The sequence below is a fragment of the Pholcus phalangioides genome, unplaced genomic scaffold (assembly GCF_987345545.1).
Source record: "Pholcus phalangioides strain wild (caught in Gottingen) unplaced genomic scaffold, Ppha-v1.0 ptg000022l_1, whole genome shotgun sequence".
Taxonomy (NCBI): domain Eukaryota; kingdom Metazoa; phylum Arthropoda; class Arachnida; order Araneae; family Pholcidae; genus Pholcus; species Pholcus phalangioides.
In genome coordinates, this window is record NW_028301615.1 from 23,593,597 (window position 1) to 23,605,696 (window position 12,100).

Here is a 12,100-nt window from a genome sequence, read left to right on the forward strand (position 1 = left end):
TGCACCACCGGAAGAAAGGTCATCGACTTAATACCAAAAGTGGGTAAAATTAAAGAAGTCATGCCGAGAGAAATAGTAGTGTTCCTCACAGAACACGGTGCATTCGGTGAATACATGCAAAGGCATGCAAAGGTTCAAAATCATCCAGACCAGCACGTTGAGATGCGGCCATCCGGGAAGCATGATAACACTACGTGACACAGTGTGAGCACATAAAGGGATACCATTTGTACCACCGAACGGACGAGAGATCTTGTGGAAACGGAAAATTATTTCACTAAGATTTGCAACGAGAAAACTGCAACAAGTCTTGAGCGGAAGTAAGGTGCTCTGCATCAGTCCTGGGTGTGAGCGGTTCTACCTATCTATCTAGCCGGTCAGTCCTATATCTTCGATATGTCAACATGTGAATATCATTTACCCGGATCCATAATAAAAGGGCTTTACGTGACTTGTCGAATGTGTTAATATACAAGTAACAATGTAAAGTTTTTAATGAAGAGAATTCTGAATTCTCTCCTTAGTTAAATGCCTGTAGAGATTTCCTCTGGTGTATGGTGCTTTGCATCAGTCCGGGGTATATTGTGAGCGGTTCTATCCATATAAAGTTGCTTCAAGAACGTTTACGGTCCTTTCGTTTTGATTCAAATTTGGTCGATACTACAGGCGTAATATTGTATAATAGGCAAATGTATTCGACTAATCTGAGAAACACCTTCATTGTTGAAGAATTACTATTTTTTTTAAGGAATTTTATCCCCCTCTTTAGGAGGTGTTATCAATGTATTTCTCTTATATTCTTTCCGATTGGGTATTGAGTAAAAACCTGTTAAATATGTCTGTTTCTTTCCTTTTTTACACGCAGCAGAAGTATCGATTTTATGAACAAGACGCAACACTCTTCTCATAGAACTCTTTCGCTCTCATTTTCAAATGGAAATTCTACTGTTAGAATTCGATGCAAATGCATGCGAATAAAGGGTGGAGCAAGAGAGAGAGAGAGAGAGAGAGTCACACACAGAGAAGAAACCTGTGAACTTCAGAAGATCTCTCGCATGTTATGCCTGGCAATGGCGTCCTCTCCTGAATCGATTCTCCATAAATTATTCAAAAACGGCTGTGATGATAGTAGTTGCCCGATATGTATGTATATATATCAGTGGCGTAAAACCGCCTTTGCACTTGACGCCACTGGCTTTTCTTTTGTAATAGGTTAACGGGTGGGACGTGGCAAAATAGGATTTCTTTGGACCGATGTATCGGATCTCGACAATCCTCTTAAATGAAGAGGTATCTCGAAGATTCAGTTTTGACAAGAGATATACTTGTGTAGATTATTCATCGTGCTTTGGTTTATTTGAACATTCGGACGCATCTGAGAGGCCATGATATAGATTCAAAAATCTATACATTTATAGGAGCGTACAGGGCGTCCCTGAATTCTATCATCAAAATAAGACGGGCGATACAGTAAAAGTTGCGAAAAAGTTTTGCAATGGAATCTAGGGTTGCAAATAAATTTAATTTTCAGCACCTGCTATCATGAAAATAAAGTCACTGGGGTAAAGAAGAAATGGCGAGAAAAAAGTTCATTTTACTAAACCCAGCGTCAAAATATACATCTCCGGGAGTAATAATTTGCGCACCAGCAAAAAATGCTAAGTTTGAAAAAATAATTTGAAGACTGGCAATAAATAAATAAATAAATAAATAGGACGAATGATTTGCGGATCGGAAGAAAATACGTAAATAAGAGCAATGAGTTTTGCGGATCAGTAAAAATGCCTAAACGCGAGAAATAATTATAGAACTGACTATACATAGTACTGAACTATACATAAATAAGATATAAACTATTTGGAAGAGTTGATCAACTTTGCCCAAGAATATTAGGACGAGACCAACGAATAAGGCGAATACACGAAAATACAAAAAGTCCTAATGCATTTCAACACCAATGGGTCTTCACACTTCAAACGTTGTGGTCCATCGACCACGACGTTAGAAGCGTTATAATGCTCCTATTATTACTTCATATTTAGTTTTCTGGGCTTCTTATACCTCTAAGCGAACTCAATATACGTATTTCAAATAATCGAGAATTCAATACAATTTTTAAAATTATTGATATGCGGAAAACCGCCACTAAATTTGCGCATTTCTACGGTAAAATTGGCAATTTTAACACAGATTTCCATGGGGATCATCCTTTGCCTATCCCTCAAGGTGATGCTGATGATGATTCTGATGACTATTGAAAAAGTGGCAAAACATTGTAAAGGCATAAACTATTATTTATATATATATGCTAACAGTATTAGAGAAGTGACAATCCATTATAAAGGCATATACACGTCTGAAACGCATTGCTAGGGAACCAGGGTAACCAAAGTAAACGTTCCGAAAGTGATTGTTGAAGACCAAAAATCACTGTTGCCCGACAGTGTTTTCCCCATTTGGGGCATTTGCCCTGCTCTGACGAAATTTGGAAGTAGCCCATCATTCAAATCGGGTCCCATTTAGTATATGTGCAAAATTTGGCGACGATCGATATAAAATTATAGATTTGTATAGAGAACGTACACACACACAGACAGTGCTTATTCCCAGCGTTCACACCTCGACATTTTACTTTCACTTCCCAATTACATAGTGTAGCTAATCCGCTGACAGAGACACTGTTATTTTCGATCCTTATTTGTACTTGTGTAGCTAATTAGAATTTTTAAATTTTCGTAGGATCTATCTCGTTCGAGATGGAGAAATGATTGTACCAACTTTATGAAGTTGAAAAGGATCAAAAAGCATCCAACCAATAATTGTGCGTACGTGAAACCAATGCAACTAGGGAGGCGTGATTTGGTGCGCGTATGCTGGGATTTTTATCTGCCTGTAGAAGCTGCTTAATGCCAGCAGATCGCCGAATAATGAGGAAGTGTAAAGGACCACTGTCGAATTATCGTTTTTGACAAAATTGCAGGAAAAATTTGAACAACACTACTGCAATAAAGTTTTTGTGACGTTTGGTGATTACAGTGGAAACAATCCGCATGATTCAACAGACCTTCCGAGATGGAAGGAATGGGCACCACACCGATAAAGGCATGGCACAATCACTTCAAAGATGGCAGAACATCAATGGAGTGTGAAGCACGTTCTCTGGTGGGTCTTCGCCATCCAGAAATGAGACCGTCATTGACTAAGTGAAGACTCTGTTGATGCAGGATCATAAAATCACGTTCAGAGAACTTCCAGACGAGGCGAGCATTAGAATTATTGGATCAATTCATTCCATTGCGACTGACGATTTTGGCGTCAGGAGCGCCGCACGACACAACCATCGCCAAGGAGTAATGGTACCAAGATGTGCTGCGTCGCAATTCGCATTAATCGGAATCACGATTAATGCAGTAGCGTTGTTCACGTTTTTCCTGTCATTTTGGCGGAAACAAAAATACTCTACGGCGCTCCCTTACACTTCCTCACTCTCCGGCGGTCTGCCAAGGACTAGCGACTTCTTCAGACAGGAAAAAATTCAAGCATGCCCACTAATATTGCCTACATACTTGCATCAAAACATGTCTCTCTATACAGCGCATAGCTGCCAAGTCTCCCGGATTTTCCGGGAGTCTCCTGAATTTCTGCTCCCGAAAAATTCTTTTATTGCCCGTGATTGTAAAAAATCCCTACATTTAGGGAAAAATTATTCTTCAAGCATTTACTTGAAAAAAAAAAAAAACAACTGCTTCTTCATAAGCGTTGTGCAAATCCATTTCGTCAAATCTTAAAAAAAAAATACTTCATTTTTGGGTAGAAAGCACAAAATTCGCCAATCAACAAGCCTTTCGAAATCCGAAATTGGCGCGATCGCGTGTATCTCCTTTATCCATATCTCCCGTTTCGGGCTCGACGGAGATTTTTTTGGTTAGCGAGATTTGATTTTTGAGAGGTGATTTAAACCAAGGACTTTAACCCCTACTTGTTAGCCACGATTAGCGACGGTTTGCAGGGTGTCACGGTTTTTGCAACGGGAAAATATCCCTTTTACTTATGAAAAATCCTTAAAATGTTTTAAAAGATCCCTTTTACATTTATTTTCGTACGGAATTTAGATCCGCGTGAAAACCTCCCGGATTCTGATTTTCGAAAGTTCACAGCTATGCCCTTGCATCATTGGTTTACTCACGGAAAAATATGGATGGATACTTGAACAGACCTCACTTATACGTTCTTTTAGGAGTAAATATATTTCATTCAAAAATGATATTTGATTCTCACTCCGAATTTCAATCTATGAGCACAATCACTCCTTATACATATTTGTAGAGAGGACGAGGGATTTCATTTTTTGTAAAACGAACACTTGGGATGCTAAAGAGTCAATTATCAGCTTCTCGACGTTGGAATTGTTCACTGATCGGAATGCAAACACCGAACTGCGTGTTGTGCCAGAAAGCTCTTCTCATTACTTCGGTAAAAACTCTATTTCAATTCGAATTGGGAACTTCCCAGAACGCATTAAAGAACTCTATTCTCTGAAGAAACTCCGTCTAATTTCGAGAATCTTTTAACATGCAAATCCTCTGATTTTCAATTAAAATTCCGTACGTTCCCATCACTTCAATGATAACAGATATGTTTGGTAGCTATACAAGTGGAAATCGAAAATTAATATGTACGGTGTAAATACGGATTCGCCACAAAAATCGTTCTTCTTTTCGTTCATAGTGGTTTTTAATGCATATATTTAAACTGTAATTTGCCGTCATTACTTTGTATGATATTTCACAAATGTGTGAAATGCACATATTTTATTATTCCGATTGGTTTTTAGAATTTTCTTCCAAAATATTCGAATACTCAGAATCGATAATGGTATAATGAGCCGATCTCCCCATTAAACAACTCGCCGCAAGGCAGGCCTACAACGATACAATTATTCAATCTTTAAACTCCACTTATAGTTAGAAAAACTGGAGGCAGATGGAAGCACTACACATAACAATCATTACACAGAGACAAACTTCACGTCAGGTTTCACTACACGTGCACGCACATTCCAACAAGCACCGATTCGTTAGAGGTTCCGCAGAGGATTATCGACGAGGTGCATGTGTGGTTCAGTAGTGGTAGTGATGAAATGAAGATTATATATCTAAGAACAACGTGGCGCGCGTAGTACATCGACGATTTTGAATTGCAACTCATAGAGAATGCACATGCGTACTATACCGTAATTAGTTTTTTTTTTTTCAGACAATGCACAGCCTTGATCTATCGACGCATTCCGAAGGTTATGTCGTAATATAAACTCCTTCGCGTACAAGCTTCTGGCAACAAATTTGAATAATCTCTATTTGACCGCTGTGGTGGTCGAGTGGTTATAGTGACGGACTCGCGATGCGAGGATCCGGGTTCAAACCCCACAGAGGCGGTCGGCTGAAGTTGGTTTTCTGTGGTTCCCAACTTCAAGGCGCAAATGCGAGCCGATCTACCCGTTAAAAAGTCTCGCCACAGAGAGCAACAGTCCTACAACGATAAATCATTCAATAATAACACTTCACTCATAGTTAGAAAAACAGATGGCAGCACTACACATAACAAGCATTATTGAAACAACAAAACTTCACGTCAGGTTTCACTACACGTATACGCACATTCCCGCATGTACCGATTCGTTGGGGGGTTCGCGGGGGGGGGGGTGCATGTGTGGTGTAGTAGTAGTAGGTAGGGCCTCCAAAAAACGGCTCGGGGATCCATGATGTTCTTAAGTCAGCCACCTCGTTGGGCAATTTGCCTGTTGTGGCGTTGTATTTGTATTTGACGAATCGGCGATAAATCTGGTAACTTTATCCTAACATAACCGCTCGATAGAAAAAGGAAGAAAGGAGGAAATGTATTGGAAGAAAAGGAAGATAGTTTCAAAAAATAATACATAACAGGTAATAGGTAAGAGTATACTTTAAGTATACTCCATAAGAGTGGACACTTTTCACCCTCACCCTACGAATTCTCTTTCGCTCTTACGTGTATATAATAGAAAGATGTATGATATGTGGGAGAAAGAAATCATTAACAGGAGTACAGAAAGAAAATAGAGAAAGAAAAACACAACTTCGTTTCATAGGGTTGAAGCTTCGAAATGGTGAGGAAACTAAACGCAGAAAACTGGTTATTGAATTTATTCTATGTGGCGAGATGTTATTAATGGGAGATCGGCTCTTGCATTCAGGCCTCGAAATCGGGAAGCACAGAAAACCAACTTCAAGAAAAATAAAGATAATAATTCAAATTATTATATAGTTTTTAATAGACGAAATTGTATTTTTCACAAATTCGTATTTTTCCCGATTCGGGATGGGACATGTATACAGGGTGTCCCGAAAATTCATTGATAGTTTAAAATTTGAAAAGAGAAGCCAGGATTTCACAACCGAAGTTTATAATAAATTCCGTACCTTTCGGGAGGCTGGTATAAAATTTATTATAGTTTAAAACTTCATCAAAAATGTAGGAATTGTTTTATTCTATTGTGGTTTGAAAAAGTTATTCTCATGGGGGGGAGGAGATTTCTCTTTTGGTACAGAAGAAATTGGTTCAATTCATTCGTTGATAGAAAATGCTGCACGAAATGAAATCACTGGAACTATGCAAATCATAGTCCTATTGAATGGGAGGGGTATGATTTACAGCTCATTTTTGAATTTTCTTGCTACTGGTGCTTACATTCGGTTTTCAACGCCATTTTGTCTGTTGTGGCCTTTGTATGCAAATACAAAGGCCACAACAGACAAAATGCTCAATTAATTGGCTAGAAAAAATACCCATAAAATTAAAGATATAGTAAAGATGGGGCGAAATTGTTTTACCTTTGACATGAATCGCTGACTGGAGCTTTACGAGCGTTTCGTATACAGTAAAAATTGAAGAAAGGTCCAGTCATTCTTGCTGAACTGGTTTCCTAAGCCATCTATCGACAAAAATGTGAACTATGTATTCATGTCGTGGTCACGACGTTTGAAGTGAACAGACGTACATTTTCCGCTGAGCAACCGAGCGTTAAGATTTGGTATTAAACCCAAGTGGAAAATTCGGTCAGCGTGACTAGTGGTGAAAGAAGACAGCACCTATTGGTGTTGAAATGCAAGGACTTTTTGTATTTTCGTGTATTTGCCTTATTCGTTGGTGTCTTCTTAATATGTCTTTATGTACCAAAAAAAAAAAAAAAATACCCCTTCATGAAAGTAGCTTTTTCGTAACATTTTAAATCGATGTCTTCATGTCTTATTTCGTTTAACAATATTGCACACAGCGCCATTCCCCGCTGGTGGTGAGTTTTTTTGGGGAGAATTGAATTATATGACCTCCTGTAAACTATTACCAAATTTGATAAAATTTTGTCCAGTAGTTTTCCTTTCATGGCCATTTCAAAGTGGAACTTTAATTATAAAAGCCCTGTACTTTGTAGCAATTGACCAGACGTAATCTCTTCACTATACTGTTGTCTACGTAGCTTGTGTTGTCTCTTTGCTCACAAGTTATTTCATAGAAAGAACCATCCTATGTATTCCTCTATGTTTAGGGAAAAGTTTATTTTGCAAGTGATATTGAATACTATGTACGAAAGATTTCAGAACAAACTTGAAACACGTGAAATTATCAGAGACCATCAATTTAAAAAAATTCTTAACGATATAAAACAGATTTTAAATCTCCTCATCAAAGGCTTAGAAACGTCTTCAGGAAAAATAATTCCACGATTCTTTAGAATCAATCCTTTTAATTATCATGACATTTCTAGAAAATTCTCCACTTAAAACTCTTTCCTCGCATCCAAAATCTTCAAAGGACTGGAATTACTCTCCTGCGTGTCTGCATACACTATTTAGTTTTATTCGAATTTCTTCTCAACTGCTCCAAACATCCAGATTCAAAGGCAAGACGAAACTTACGGTTTTGTGTAAAGAATTTAATTCATTCCTCGCGCTTATTCCATCATGGTTAACTGGATAATTTCATTCATCACTGACTCGAGTATTGAACGTCGAATTAGTGGCCCAAGTTCAAAAGTTGTACGTAAACCAAGTGGAAAAATAAGCGAAAACATCACGTAAAATTTGCATTCGCCACATTCTTCAAAAACGGGGCATTCCTCGAGTTATAATTACGCGGATTTTCAATTCATGAATTACATTCCGTTTATGAAAACTTCACTCCTCGATGGAATCTAAAGATTGAGGAAATGATGCGAACATTCTCCTCTTTTACCAGTCTGCGTACATTCACTAATTTGATTCAAATGATCTAACCATATGTATATAATGGGTGTTTCAAAACATATTTTTATACAGAAGTAGTAGAACTTTTGTAAAATATAAAACGATATTATTCCGAATTCGCATCAAACTCACTACCTGAATCATGGTGAGCGTATTCATCGGATTTACCGCAAAGTTGTGTGTGTGTATTAACAATTTAAGACCCTGGTACCACAAATATGTGTGTGGGTTGCTTTTTCTCACATTAGAATTTTTTTTCTTTGAAGCGTGTTTTTCTTACTTGAGCGTGTATTTCTTTCTGTCTTTGTTTCAGTCCTTGGCTTACCTAAACTTGCACAAGAGCTGACTCCGCCCACTGGCAGTTGACGGATTGGAAGGTGGGAGGGGAGAGGGAAAATGGGAAATATGCTTTGCTGTAAAAACAACTTAAACTCGTTTTTAGAAGACGAGATATTTCGTGGTGGGGCTGAAATAAAGCAGATCAAGTTTGACGAGATATCTCGGGATTGCCACTGAAAGGGTTAAATGATTCTGTAAGTTTTGAGTTAGAAATATCGTTAATATGAATTTTAGTCTTTCATCAGGGAACCGGACTCAAAGTTGGACTTTCGGGGATTTTTTTTTAAGATGGTGTCCAGGAGAAAGTGTATCCGTGAAAAGTGTGATTTTTTTACATAAAATTCTGGAAAATATTCTATGCGAAGATGAATGAATATACCCTGCATCCTCTTGGTTGAAAACAATTTTGAAAAATTATAAAGAATAAATGCTCGGGTCTGAAAGGGTTAAAACGTAATGCTGTTGAATGAAATTAATCTTCTTTTTTTTTTCGTTTTTGTGTTTCTTTTCTAAGCTTTTTGTGTCCGCCTAATGTTTTCGTCGTGGTGGTTAAGTTCCGTTCCATCCATTGATTCTTAACTTTTCGAGAGTTACACAGATCCTCCTATGCCAATAAGAGGCTACTGGCCAATAAGGTGCCAATAAGTGGCTACTGGCCAATACGGTGCCAATAAGAGGCTGTGCCAATTAAGGATACTACGGACCTCTTTATAAAAAAAACTACCAGTTAATCGTTCTCTCATCCATTCTTACACGCGCCACCTGAAATGTCTTCAATGTGTGCACGGATACCTGGTTTAACCTTTTAACGGCCAATGTTCCCAATTAGGAACACGTCGGCTTCATTAATTAGAAAAGTATTTTTTTCTTACATGAAAACACTTGATTTTTTTTGCAAAACGTGCGAGATTTAAAACTTAATTTTCCAACAACAAAAAAATCATTCATTTTAGCACTTATTTATGCCATTAATTCAATTTTTTTAAATCACCAATTTTCAAAGAAGAATAGAATTCTAGTTTTAATATTGTTTCCATGGACATGTGCAAGCCCATTAAAGCAACACAGAAACATACTTTTCCTCCCCCATGAATTTTATGGTTGATATCTCTAAACTAAAGCATCGGAAAGGTGAATAACAGATCAATTTTCAAATCTTGACTCCACCGGTAAAGGGTAAACTCACTTCAATCGGGGCCTTTTACTGGAACATTTTGATACCTCGTGAAAGCTACACGGCATTAGTTCAAGAATCTTTCATACAGACAACATAATTTTTCGTGGTGCCGTAGCGTGGAATTCATAATGTGCTCGCATCACGGATATCTTGGGAGGGGGATAAACAGGGTAAACTGACCACAACCAGGCTTTGCCACTGAAGTGATTTTGCCACAGTGTCAATAAGGACGTGTGGTTGTATCGGGAAAAATCCATGTGGGAGACCCGACCAGATGATTCCCCGTTCACCAGTCAAGCACTCCGCCAGCATGATATCAGTCATAAAATGTAGCTAAGGGGCCGTTCAAGTATTACGTAAGCAGATTTTCAGCCATTTTTGACCCCCCCTCCTTGTCAGCAAAAGTCAGCAAAACACTGACCCCCCCCCCCCCCGTCAGCAAAATTTCGTCCGTAGCTTAGAATATTTCATATCTTCAAAAAGGGGTGGTTGATGACGTAGGCAACCTTCAAACCTCCCCTTCCCCCCGCCATCAAAAGTCAGCAAATCCCAAACCCCCTCCCCCCTCGATGCTGACGTAATACTTCAATGACCCCTAACAGTGGGATAAAAAAAAAATTCGGGCCACGTGAACAATCTACTGGAAAATTATCGTTTCCGGAATGTGTGTCCTGGGAGTATGTGTGGGCCTAACGTACTTATGTTGTCAGAGTGGTGCGTGTTCCAGTGGTACTGCCGTATGCCATCTGTATTATAAAGTGAAAATGCCAGATGCCTTAATTTACGTCACCGTGTTGAAATTCTGCCTGCTGTTTATGACTCTTCCAAATGGGGTACCTCATTGCGTTAGCACCTGGAAGTTGTTAAGACTTCACTGGTTGAACAGTTATGATCGGCTCAGGCAGTTTTCTGCCCGAATTTCGAGGCATGAGTACCAGTCAGTCACCTCGATATAAAAGGGTTTCCCCCAGAGCGAGCAACAGACCATACAATGTGGTACAGATATTCAATCATTACATGTCACTCATAGTTTTACAAATAGATGGCAGTGTTAACAACTAATGCACAACACTAGATACACACTTAGATGGCAACGCACTATTTGGTGCACATGCACGCTTCCAGCGCAGCTCATTTGATAGTAAATTACCCGTGGTGATAGGCCTGAATAATTTACAGAAAATTTATCGGCATGCAATTATACTCAGAGAAAAATTATCGACTGGAAATTCACCGACGACGACGACAGTTCGACACAAGATGTGTGATCAACCAATAAATCAGCAAGTAAGTGAGCGAGTTAGTGAGGGAGATATAGTGGCTAGTGCGTGACAGAGTGTGTGAGTAAGTGAGTGAGATATAGTGGCTAGTGCGTGACAGAGTGTGTGAGTAAGTGAGTGACAGTGTGTGTGAGTAAGTGAGTGAGATATAGTGGCTAGTGCGTGACAGTGTGTGTGAGTAAGTGAGTGACAGTGTGTGTGAGTAAGTGAGTGACAGTGTGTGTGAGTAAGTGAGTGACAGTGTGTGTGTGAGTAAGTGAGTGACAGTGTGTGCGACCTAGGGAAAAGTGAGTGAGTGACAGTGTGTGCGACCTAGTGAAAAGTGAGTGAGTGACATTGTGTGCGACCTAGTGGAAAGTAAGAGATAGATTGAACGACCTGGTGAGTGAATGAGTGACAGAGTGCGCGACCTTGTGAATAAGTGAGTGATAGAGTGAGTGACCAAGTGAGAGTGGTGATAGAGCGAGGGAGGAAGTGATAATTGAGCGCCCTAATGAGTGAGCGAGTGACAGATTGAGCGGCCTATTGAATGAGAGACATAGTGAATGAGCTGAATTTTCACTCACCCGGTCGTATCGGCAATGAAACTGCTTATATCTCAAAACTGTGATTTCGGAGTGATCATGTTCTGACCAAACACCACAGAATTATTACGGAGTAAGATATTTCCGCAAAGTAAATGCGCAAACTACCAAATCTACTTCACGAAGACCGTTTCGAATGCATTTATGGATATTTCCCCCAGCCTGCAAACCTACACGAGAGAGAAATTTCCACCTAACCCGATGAGTTCCCGACAAATACGATACACGCGCAAGGAGAAATGCACTTTCCCCGAGTAGGTTACATTACGAAAGTTAGCGCGATATTTACAAGATCCATTACCCTTAAAAACACTCTCAATACGAGCCATTAAGTGCATCTTAACTCACTTTATACATCGTGCAGTCGTACACTTGCATTTCAGCCAGACGCGCACACACGCACCATTTGATCCCATCAGCCTTACAACAACAACAACAACA

At 39.2% G+C, this 12,100-nt stretch overlaps 1 protein-coding gene across 1 annotated transcript in view; it reads right to left on the minus strand.

Moving 5' to 3' along the window:
* Positions 1 to 12,100, minus strand: part of LOC149070026 (putative polypeptide N-acetylgalactosaminyltransferase 10) — an 85,973-nt gene that overhangs the window by 62,849 nt on the left and 11,024 nt on the right. The gene's annotated exons all lie outside the window — the stretch shown is intronic.